Genomic DNA, 12,198 nt, shown 5'->3' with positions numbered 1-12,198 from the left:
CCTGTGGGAGATAACACAAAAGAGATGCTGAGTTGATGGGGACTGCCTCAGTATTAAACTGCATTCAGTGTCTTTGGGACAGACAGAGGTCATAATCTGAAAATTCAGCTCTAGAAAGACACTAGCAATTTTATAAGTTTGTTTGGTACTACAACATAAAGCAAATTAGCTTGGCATAAAAAGAGCAAGATGACCGTGTCATTTATTACTCTCTCTGGCTAAATTAAAGGATTTCAGGCAACTTGATTATTATTTCCAACCCTGCCAGGTCCTTCTTATGAAACCAGGAGCCATACTGTGAGCTTCTTACTCTGATTTAGCAGCAATTTGCTTGCAACCAAAGAAATGCTGAGTTATGATGCAAGTCACTGTTTACTAAGAATTTACAGTATGATTTTTACTCTGTGAATCTTTTATATTAAACACATGTGATAATACTTATTCACAGAAGCACTACACTGAATTATTTACCAGAGATGAAGGCCAGACTTTGCACTCAGGCAGAGGGGCCTGCTGTGGATACTTGGGTCAGAATACACAGAACTCATGGAAACACTGAGATGTAATTCTACCACCCACCAGTAATGACTAGAATAGAGACGTGCCATTTAGTCTTTCATTTTCAACCATAAAGTGCCATGTATTGTTCTATTATCCTACCTTATTCGGTTCATCCCTGTAACTACCCAAAATAGCAAAAAATGTTATTTCTACATCATGTAGCTCCCTAGACCTCTGTTCAACTCATTCTTCAATATAAACTGCCACAATCCAAAGCACCAAGATAATCTTGCAGTTAGGACACTGAGAGAAAAGGCCCGTTATGGTCAGAAAAAGTGTTGCAAACAGTTAAAATCTCATAATTATACTATAAATATGCACACAAATACTTAGAAGGAAGGCATAACTTCCTTTTGGTTCTGTTCAGATACTGTAAGAAAGATAACTCTTCACTTGCTGTCATAATGCATTAACAATCGTCATGCTATTACGCAATACTTGTTCAAAGCATACTCTAAATGTGTTTGCACTGAAAATGTTTCATGCAGTATTTTCTCCTCTTCCTCCATGCACTAAAAATTGCTTTAAGTAACTCTAATTAAGCACAATATGAAGGTTCATACATTCATTAATTTTATTATTTGAAATATTTTTCTAGATATTTAATTATTTATGGTCTAGTGGTCCAAACTTTTGCTAGTCCTTTAGGGACAATACTAAGCAAGTAACATGCTGCAGGTAAGATCAAATTTTGTTCTTGCCAACCTCTGTTATAACCTTTTAATTTCTTATAGCTACGAACAACGTCAGAAAGTCTCATTGGGTAATATACTGCCCACAAGCCATGTCGGGCTTGGGATCTTCTGGTGTAGTCCATCTAGCATGTGCTCAAGCAGGAGCCTCACAGGAAGGTTAGGTATAGGGAGTTAACTGTGGACTAGTATGAAATAAACCACTGTGAATGAGGCTGCTTTAACTTCTGTGGTGTCGGTAATCTAGAGTACACAGTGCGTACTTGCAAAACATTCTCTTGTTGCCATCACCTTACACACTGCAAAACAGCCGTGAAGCTGTCAAGCAGTTTTGGAAGTGACTTCTCTTACCTCAGCAGCCTGAAATAATTCAGAATCAAGGTGGTATTTGTCTGGAGTTCAAAGGAGAAATTGCTGCTTCAGGAGAATACCTAGTCTCCAAAACCAAAACTGGGAAAGCAGACATCGTACAGGTAAACAAGAGTGGTTGCTCAACATGAGCCTCAGAGCAAAGAGAACAGATAGGTGCTAGACTGCACACACAATCCAGAGCAGACAGATGAGTACATGAACAGTCTTCAAATCACTCTTTGTTCAAAAGCGAATAAAATTCCCAAGTTTTAAATTCAAAGATTTGCACTTTTTGAATGCAGTTTTGTCTTTTTTTAGCACTGATTTAACATACAAATAAATCCAGTTGCATCATTCATGCAGAGTCGCCCTAGGAAGACAAAAGCAGAAAGGATCAAGTCAAAAGCTTTGTTGTATGGTGTAAAGAAAATAATGAAGGGGGAGAGAGTTCCCTTATGCTTATTTGAGAAGTTTACCAATGCAGACAAGAAATTTCACTCCTGTGAAATAAACTCCATTAATGACAACTAGTAATTTTACTTCTAGTTAGTGAAACTAATTTCATTTTTGCTGTAGTGGAATAAATTTGTAGTTTGGTTAATTTAGTCTAAGACTGCTCAAAGGCAAAGGCCACTCAGAGATAGAAATATTAAAAGCATAGAAAACTGAGGTTTGCCTCCAGTGTTTCCAGAGAAGATTTTTAGGAGGGGAGGGAGAAGAATGTAAATACTGAATACACTAAAAAGGCTTGCTGACTGAAATGAAACACCTTCTTTAAGAATGAGAAACATACCAGGTACATTAGTCAACACAGAAAGTGTTTCTAGTTTTTAAATCAAAACCAAGAATTGTTTGCTTTTTAACATGATCTTACTGACTGTTGTATTTTAAATACTTAAGTATAATTTTGTTGACATATTAGGAGATGGGGGAAAGTATAAATACTGAAAATATAAACTGTTAACAGAATTTGAAACATGGGATTCAAACTCAGACCTCACAGTACAAATACAGAAGAGACAAAGGATCAGAAAATGGCACCACTGTAGAGAGAACAGCTCAGTATTGAGAAATGAGAGCAGTGGTACTGCCTAATGTTAAGGATACAAATATCAGGACTTCAGTACACCACTGTAATAACCTTCATATCTTTATGATCCTGACCTTCCGAGAGCTTTTGTTATAGCAACCTGCAGCAAGAGCCTACTCCTTGCCAGCGAGAGGCTGCAAACAGCAGCAGCATTCATCAGCTGATCAGGGATAACAGCTTATACTTTTGCACCTACTTCTCGCTCTTCTTACCTTTACTATACCCCTGCAAACTCCACTGCTTTGTCTTCTCTGTGCTAAACCAAAGAGTTCTCAGTCCCGGGTTTTGGCCAGCTGCCTGGCTTAGGGTAGAGAGCAGCTGCTTCCCAGGTGGCCAGCCAGTAACCCCACTGCACCCTCATGCTTGCTGCTGGGGCACCTGGCAGCCCACGGTGCCTCCCACCAACTGCTGACCTTGTACAGACTTAGCACCGTGCCAGTCATGGGCTGGCGTCAGAGCGGCTGGGTGAGCCACTGGCATTACTTTCCAGGCTGTACGTTGGGCTCTCGACTTGTATTTGTCATTACTGAGGGAATGATTTCAAATTAAAAGCCTCTGGATTTTTTACGAAATCTCCAAGCAAAACTCTCACAATTTCTCATCTTAACCTGGCATGGTCAAGGGCAGATGTAAAATAGTTTCATTCAGTTTGCCCTTTAACCTTATATTAAGTTGCCAAAAATAAAGCCAGCAAGTAAAATACTTGCATCTAAGAAAAGCTTAGATCAATTTCAGTTTATCCATATGTACTGATAAATGTATTGGCTACTGTTTGTGATATACTAGTAGTTTACAAACAATGCCTTCCTTACAACTTTTTTCTTGATCCAAATAATTTCTGGGGTAACATTTTAAAAACCATCTCTAAGTAGCCTTTCTGGATGCCCCTCCTTTAAATCTGACAAAGATGAACAAGTACAACCCTCAAACAGCTAATTTGAAATAAGATAGTTTTTACTGCTTTTCCTCATCCATCATGAAAGTTTCTTTTCTTTTCTAGTGGGTGGGGTTGTGTGTGTGTGTGTGTGTGTGTGTGTGTGTGTGGCCGCTTTCTTCCTGTTCTAGGTTATACTCCAGACATTACTTCTACACTTACCGATGACAAATAATAAGGAACACAACTATTATGCAGTTTCAAGCAACTAAATTTTAGTTGTATCAACCGATATTTTTATGTTTAGATAGCAGTTATCATCCAACTGGTTATGTTTGGTACCATCCTTTACAAGCAACCCAGCCAAATGTCCTCACCATAACATACAAAAGTAGATAAATGCAGGTGCAGATCTGTTTGTTCTAAAAATGAACGTGGCTGTCTTGCTTACCAGGAATTGAGAATTGTAGTATTTCCCTCAGGAAACAGGCAAAGCTTGAAAAGTCAGCATACATCTTACTTATGCTGGTCTGGTGACTATTTAAATTTCTTCTCAAAGGTTTTGAAGTAAAGCAGACATGGAGAGTTAGGAGAATACTGTGACATCTTTGGTGAAGGAGTAACCTAACAACATGAAATGGTTATTTAAGTAATTGCTTGTCATTAGACACTGCAACCTGTTTGAGATTCCACTTAGCCTAGTTTTAAGTTATCAGTACATGGTGTTCTGGTTTATGTGTATTGCATGTATGTCTATTATATATATATAAACAAAAGTTACAATTTCTGTTGGTGATTTGAAGGATTCTTAAATTGGTGGATTAACCCATTCTATTTTCATTAATAAATCCTAAAAGTATTTGTTTTCAGCCTTAACTAATTAAAGAACCTGATGTCTATAACAAAGTAGCAAGACCAAATTGTTGCATAAAAGCTTAAAATGTCCTTCAAAGTATAGCTTTGGTCTGAAAAATTACCCTAAAAAAAGTATGGAAAAAAAAATCTCTATTTGTTGTGCCTTGGTTCTGACACCAAATATGCTTTTTGTAGTCACGTAGAGAGTTTGGGGTTTGAGGGAGGGATTTTTGGTTTTTTGGGGTTTTTTTCCCCCAAAATTGCTAGGCCCACAAACCCAACCTTGGCTTCTATAGTCACCCAGTGTTATTTCTTGCTCAGGTCTCACTCCCTGTAACAAAAGTTCTCCCTGCTAAACAGTGTCCTCATTACAGTTGTGTAATCCCGTTTTTTAAAAGTGATGCCCTTGGTGACACCTGTGCAAGCTGAGGTTGCACAAATAACCAACTGGCTCTCATAAACAAGTCTGCACAAGAAACTATAATCCAGTTTGTGTGCACGCTCTCTCTTTTTCAGCTGAGCTGGTTGGAATAGTTAATAAGCATACAAAATATTCAGGCATGAATCATCACAAAAGTTACTGGATCTCCTTTCGAATGCTACAGAAGCGTTGAGCAAGACTGTCATGTCACTCGTCAGAATTAAATCATGCCTGGAAGTAGAACTGCCCAGTGTATATTTGGAGTGACATCTGCTTGCTTTTATACTGCTTTTGCAATTGCTCAGCCTAGAAACAGTAGAAGACACATTCTTTCTCTTGCATCATTTATAGCTTTGTTCACTCTGTTTCAATCATTGGACTTTTGCTAGTATAATTCAGGAAGTCTCACAGACTTTGATACGTATCAGGCATAGGTGTAATTTAGGACACCCCTTAACAATCATGATTATTTGCATGATTGTCCTAAAAAACCCTGAAAAGGCAAAACAAAACCTTAGAAATTGCAGAATTCAACAATGTTAAAGGTTTTTTTAGATCAGAACTGCACATTACATACAGAAACATAAACTTCTTTTTACTCCTCCTAGGTCACAAAGGTTGAGCTGCCATGACCCTCAGAAGATTCCACATGAAGTATACATAGAGATCAGTTTGCTAAAAAATCTAAGTAATCCTATGTTCAAGCTCTAAAATGCAATGTACATTTAAAGGAATGTTATCAATTTCATTTAGTCTAATTAATTTGTTTAAGTATTTTCAAATTATATATCCACTCCTCAGTTTGGCCAGTTTTAGTGTTACAACTAGACATTTGGAGTCGTCTAGCAGCTTCACTCTCTAGCTGAATAAAAGATCCACATATTGTCATAAGAAAGACTGAAGAGGGATATGCTATATTACAATCCTGTATAAGGTAGATGATTAAAGATAAATGTCAACAGGTTAGACTTTACAGACAAGTAAGACATGGTTTAAACTGTATTTAAATTAATTATTATGAACATTTCTATCGTTTTTTCACATTTTTCTTCTTCCTCATTGTTTTATTGTGTTTGAATTCCACTAGCATTGCATTTCTCTGAAATGTTAAGAATAGGAACTTACCTTTTTTTTTAAAAAAAAATGTGTATAGTATGATAGTCCTAAAATTTCAAGCATTGGAGATACTATCAGCTCTAATCATGACTTGGCAAAGCCGTTTTTGCTCTAGAACTTGGGTGCATGTACCTTATAGACAAATATTACTTAATTCCCAGTCTTCCAAAGCTTGTACATATACTGATTTTCAGTTCAGTAAATGGAATTATTAAACCCAATCTGCTTAATTTGAACAGGGTGTTTCTCTCTGGAGTGCTGAGCATCCATAGCTGCCATTTACTGAAGTGGCAGTATCTGCTCAGGAGTTGTAAAAAAACTGGACCAAAAGTGATGGTGATTAAGTCTACAAAGAAGATACAAAGTTACCATTGGCTTCTGTGAGCAATATACAGATTTTACAATCTCTGAAGTGCAGCTCAGAGCCTGACATTTAAAATTTAAATTTCAGTGTCCTCTTGCTTCTCCAATTTAACAGTACTTGTGTGAAGGAAGCATCCACCTTCACCTTCAAATAATTACGCAAATTAATGTCAGACATACACCAGCAGAGAAGCAGAAGTGCAGTGAAGCAGCAAGCAGCAGCGTGCAGCATCCAGGCTCAATACGGATGGAAAAGCAGCATCTCTCTCAATTTGGCTTTCAGTTATTCCATTTGGTTGGGTTTTTTTTAAATACATTAGACAAACGGGTTAACTTTGCTGCTGGAGAAAATTAGATGAAGGCTCAGTGAAAGCTATTTTTGTTATATGGAGAATCGGTGCACTTGAGATTTTGAAGAGAATTGTAAAGGAGTGGTTCCTTCAGGTAGGAAGCAAAAATAACAGAGTATTTTCATTTTTATTATATTTTCTAAAGAAGATAAAGAATCACAGTAGATAAGTCTTAGTTTTATTATAATTTGTTCACCTCAGCATAGCTGGTGGGAACACTGTAGTAGGTGCATATAATTTGGGTTGTGGGGATATCAGGCATAGGAGAGTTCTGATAAATGCCCATTTGATTTCAGTGTGTTATAAAATCTAAATGTATTGAAAAGTCATGTTTAAATTTTACATTCTCATGATGTTTCTATATTAAAAAAAAACAGGCATCAGAAAAGTGACTAAGAAGAACATATGAGTACATACTAAAAGATCCACATGTTTACTCACTTATGCTTAATATAGACACTGCTCGTTAGTTTTGCAAACTCAACACAACTATGTAAGAGTGAGGTGATTTCCTCTATGTGGCTTGTGTGTCATCAGTAAAATCCACTAGAATTTACACAATCTCTTTTGGGGGATATATAACACACAAAGAATAGATCATGACTTCAGATTGAGTTTTCAAGAATATTTAGCATAGGAAATTGTCAGTATTTCTATAAAAATCAAACAGAACATAAAGACATTCAGAAGTACGTCTATCAGGTCTGTAAGGACGACCATACTTGGATCTCTTGTTTTTAGAATGGAATAACAACTAAAAGCTCTACATGAAAATTAAATATACTGCTATATATAACATAAGAAGCCTTCACATTTTAAAGTAAAACTTTAATTTTTAAATTCATTTTTTCAGAATACAGCTTCACTTTCTTAAAAAAAAGGTTTCTCACAAACCCTCAGTCCACAAGCCTTGTAAAGATATTTCATAATTTATCTACATCTAAATGGGATCGATCGAAATAATGCCAGTATCTTCCCCTTATTTAACAAGCTGATCTTTGGACACTGTTCAGAGCACTGTAGTGCTTAAAATTTTACTGTATAAAAATGGATACTATTCTACAGCAATTACAAAAATCTTCCTATAAACCCATTCTAAACATAAACCACAATATTCTAGTGCTTACCTTATTTCTAAAAGACTTAAAAAAACCCAAAACCACCACACTGAACCCGACCAAAACAGTGAAAATAAATATCTAGAAAGTAGAGAGCAATGTGTTTATAATTGTTTGGTCAATTAACAAATCTGTATTAAAACAGATGTTTTGTACAGAAGATTGCATTTACTTGGAAATGTAGATTTCTGGGAAAACATTGGAATATAAATTTTTCAATTAGCCCTACCCACAGCTATTCAACAGACAGTCTAACCCCTTCCCTGATGAGGACGCAATGGATCTGAACCAGAAGAACTCATGCAATTCTACTGCTGGAGAGCATCAAAAAGATTTGTGAGTGCTAATCCCTATCAAAATGCATCCTATATGCATAATTCCTACTGTGCCCTACAGATTTTTGGACTATCAAAAGTAAATGAGGTAAAGGGAAAGACTAAATCTCACTGATTCTGCGGTTACGCAGTACTACCAGGAACCTTCTAGTCTATGTTAACCCCTAGAAGAACAGCTGTGAAATGTGCGTATCCCCACAACAAACAGCCAGGAATTTAGAATGCTTGTTTTATTCCACTACTTGGTAAATGTCATACGTATGCAAAAACCTTACAGAGGAAGCCTGATAATAGTCCCTCCTCAGTACTCCAATGAATTCTACAAGATTTAAATAAAGAATTCCGTGATTATGTTCAGCATACAGTCTGCATGCATTCTGCCTTATAACTATTTCAAATATTCTCTTTAAAGTCTTAAATTATTTCCCATCATTTACATTTAAGTCCTGCAACCTTTGCTTATTGCTTTGAATGTAACTGAAAATCAACATTACTTTGAATAATGACAAGTACTTCAACAGAGCTGGTACTGAATCATTTTAACGATCTTTTGACTGGGCCACAGGATTACTCATTCCTTTGCTCTACCTATTTAGTTTTCTAGTAATGAAAAATATATTTTACTAGTCTAGTAACTGAATTATAAACTGCCCAGGGTCTGTTTATGTAACTTTTACATTTAACTTACAGTAGAAACTGTCTGATTGCTATGGTTCCCCAGACCTTATATTTTGTAGATATATTCTGGGTCCTCATAATTTCCAAGTTAAAAAAATTGGTGCAGAGAAGATCCCATGCAAAAGGTCATCCAAGGAGGGCAATGCATCATTTTTTTCTTCTTTTCCTCCTGGTTTTTTTTTAAACATATAAGTGCTGAGACTGAAAACATTTAGTTAATCTATATTAGTGTCTGTGTATCTGATGACAGAAATGTATCTTTAGCAGAAATCAAACTCTTAACAAAAGACAAGGGAGAACAGGACTGAGAGGGCAGAAGCCTCCTGTAAGCACACCTGATAACTGCTTTAAAAAACGAACCAAACAAGCAAAGGTTGCTCCCTGCATTACAAAAGGGGTTTGCACTTATTTTACAGTATAGCCACACAAAGCTGATTTTCTACCTGTCACAAGGGAGTAGTATAACACCCTTTTTGTGAGGAGGGAGGGAACAAGCAATTACTAACAACACTGGGAATCTCCAAAAGAGGATCTATTACAGCTGGAAAAAAATGTGTGCTCAGTTGTGCCAAGTGAATTGTTAAGTGATGGTATCTGAACCAAGGACATGGAAACTACAGGAAAGGAAGGGGACAAAATGGGAAGGAGAGAAATAAGTAGATGGAGGTGGTCAGAACTTCTTAAAATGCTATGTTAAACCAATCAGTTTCCATCAGTAAACCAAACTACCGGTTAAAGTAATAGCAGAAAGTTCTTCTTTCCATAACGGGGGACAGTGTACGAGACAGAGAGAGAAGAATAGGGAGAACACAGAAGGGAAAATACATGGAATAACATCAGGGATTAAGTTAGACTATAATCCTACATGTGTGCCATCACTATTACATTCTTAACCAGAAGCTGCAATAATAATGAAATAAAAGCTTTATGGGAAGATTAGAAATGCTAAAGAGAGGAACAAAAAAAAAAGAAGATACTCAAAACTGCACAAAGACCAAACATTACACAGGAAAACACATTTTTCTCTCATCGATGTTGTTTCAGTGACAAAATCTCTTTAAAACTCTATACAATTATTGCAGCAAATTGACATTGATGAAAGTGTTCCATACAACTAACTTACAGATTGATCCTAGACATACCTTCTTAGGTGACCATCACTCTAAAAAGAACTAAGATTCCACCCATGGAATGCCTCAACTGAGCGAAACAGTTTGAGAGAGAGATTTCCAGAGAAAAGGGAAAGGAGAGAGTAAATCAGCAGGTTCAATTATGTATGATGAGGAATCTATACTAACCTAATGTATAAAGAGACAACAGTGAAGAGAAAATATATTCAAAGGCAGATCCAGTGAAACTTCATTCATTCATTTATTTATTTTTAGCAGAAACTCATTATCAACAGAGCAAGCTTTAGAGTAACTTCAGTAAGAATTTGTTCAAGGCAGATTCATAAATAATTGTATCTTTTGTAACTGCAGCCATTTCACAGCAAACGTTCAAACCTAACTTTCATTTTCTGGCTTCCAATTAAAGGTTTATAATGAAACTATATATAACTTGACTGTTTAGCTACTCATTAATGATGCTGAACTCAGAATTGCTACTGTGACATCCTGTGCCACTGCCTGTAGTAACTGCACTGTGTATACACTGCACTGTGCACCGCTCAAGTAAACAATTGCTCTTTCAAGCCACAAAAATGCATGTCGGCTCTCAAGGAGACAAGCGCTTTGCTGCATCATTAAAGAAAAATGTGCAGCCTATGATATGAAAAGACTAAATGTATGCAAATACCAACACTTCACTACAGAAAAACGCAAACAATTGAAAACATTTTCCTCCTTTATATAGTAATATATTAACAGAGAATCATCCCACACAGACCTGGGACATCCCACATTTCAAAAGTTTCCACAAAAATCCTCCACTCGAGGGAATGAAAGACTTCCCTGACCAGCTAGACCAAACCAAAATGACCCGAGGGGTTTTTAACAAAGACTCTCCATAAAGCCCAGAAAATCAGCAGGTGAGTCCTCCTGTAAGAATAAACTTCAAAAAAAAATGTAGTTTTTGAGCCAGTACTTTTGGGGGTCTTCCCTACTGATGTTCCATGAGAAACTTTCTACTTCATCTCCCTGCAGTGAGATCATCTCTTACTACAGAAATTAATGTGATGTTAAAAATAAGCATAGTGAGGCTATGCTGTATGATAACTGAGGAAAGAGATTGAGACAGTATAAGGTTTCTCAGACAGAAAGTTATAAAATACTAATGAAACTCAAGGACGTTTTATATCTACTGTAATAGATTTAATTCCCTCGTACGTCCCTTTTTCTTTACTTTATGCAAATCCACTTGAGCTTATTTTAGTAAGACAACATTTGACCTCTGCCAAGGGCTCTGCTGAGTGTTCTTGAGTCCTGCCATTAGGCTTGTCATTTTAACAGTGCTTTTTCATTCCCATGTGATTTCCAACATATGAAATGCCTTCTCCTCCAGACCTCCGATCACGTCTGCGTTCTCACAGCCACCCTGCACTTACTGAGGTGCTGAAAAGCAAATGACTACAGATCTGATCCCAAGTCTATTTCACAGCAGAGCCTCATTAATACTTTCATGAATGTTAGTGGGCTCTTTGTGTATAAATTGGAATACATTAAACGGCATAGTCTTTTCTTTCTTTTCTGTATGCCATCCTTAGGGATTTTGCTACTTGTTTATCTTTAAAATTTGATAGTACCTAAGTCCACTAGCATTTGGGCCAGGGTAAGATAAGGTGTAAATGCCTGCACAGGATTTTTACCCATAAGCCCTGCCTGGCACCCCTCCATGTAAGTCCCCGAGGCACCGGCACACCGTGCCAGGTGAGGCGGGCGGGAGCAGGCCGCACAGCGCGGTGGGCGCGAAATCACCAGGGCGGTTTCTCCGGGCCCGGCCGCGGCTGAAGCCGGCGGGTCGAGCCGCGGGTCCGCAGAGGCAGCCGGGGCCCGCCGGGGCTCTCGGTGCGCCGTTCCCATGAGAACACCACTCGATAAAAAAAAAAAAAGTCCAGTTAAAACCGAGAAGCAAACAGAAAGGAGAAGGTCGCAGACCTACCTCTCCCCGCCACAGCAGTGAGTCAGCCGGCCTGCCCGGCGATAAGGGGGGGCTGAGGCGGAGAGCTGGGCGCTGCAGCCCTCTTTACCACAGGGCACGACCCCCCTCCCTTCGCTGCCAGCTGAGGAAAAGAGAAACGGGGGGAAGAGGAGGGCGCTCCTCCTCCGGTAGCGCATTTAATGTCGGGGGCTGACTGCTGCCTCGCCTTCCCCGAGCTGAAAGGGCGCCCCAGGACACAGACACCCGCCCCGAGCGCCGGCCGGCCTGAACCCAGGCCGGCGCCGCGCCGCTCACC

The 12,198-nt window shown here is 38.2% G+C and overlaps 1 long non-coding RNA gene across 1 annotated transcript; it reads right to left on the bottom strand.

Annotated features, from left to right (window-relative positions):
* Positions 1 to 1,829: 1,829 nt before the first annotated feature.
* On the bottom strand, positions 1,830 to 12,166 carry LOC137666011 (uncharacterized). The gene is made up of 3 exons (XR_011048580.1): positions 11,904 to 12,166; positions 4,020 to 4,192; positions 1,830 to 1,974 (listed from the first exon to the last, which is right to left on the bottom strand). It is a non-coding gene; the product is annotated as an uncharacterized lncRNA (long non-coding RNA).
* Between the last annotated feature and the right edge of the window lie 32 nt (positions 12,167 to 12,198).

Source organism: Nyctibius grandis, chromosome 7 (assembly GCF_013368605.1).
Source record: "Nyctibius grandis isolate bNycGra1 chromosome 7, bNycGra1.pri, whole genome shotgun sequence".
Taxonomy (NCBI): domain Eukaryota; kingdom Metazoa; phylum Chordata; class Aves; order Nyctibiiformes; family Nyctibiidae; genus Nyctibius; species Nyctibius grandis.
Note: the sequence above shows the minus strand (reverse complement) of the source record. Positions and strands in the feature narration are given on the sequence as shown.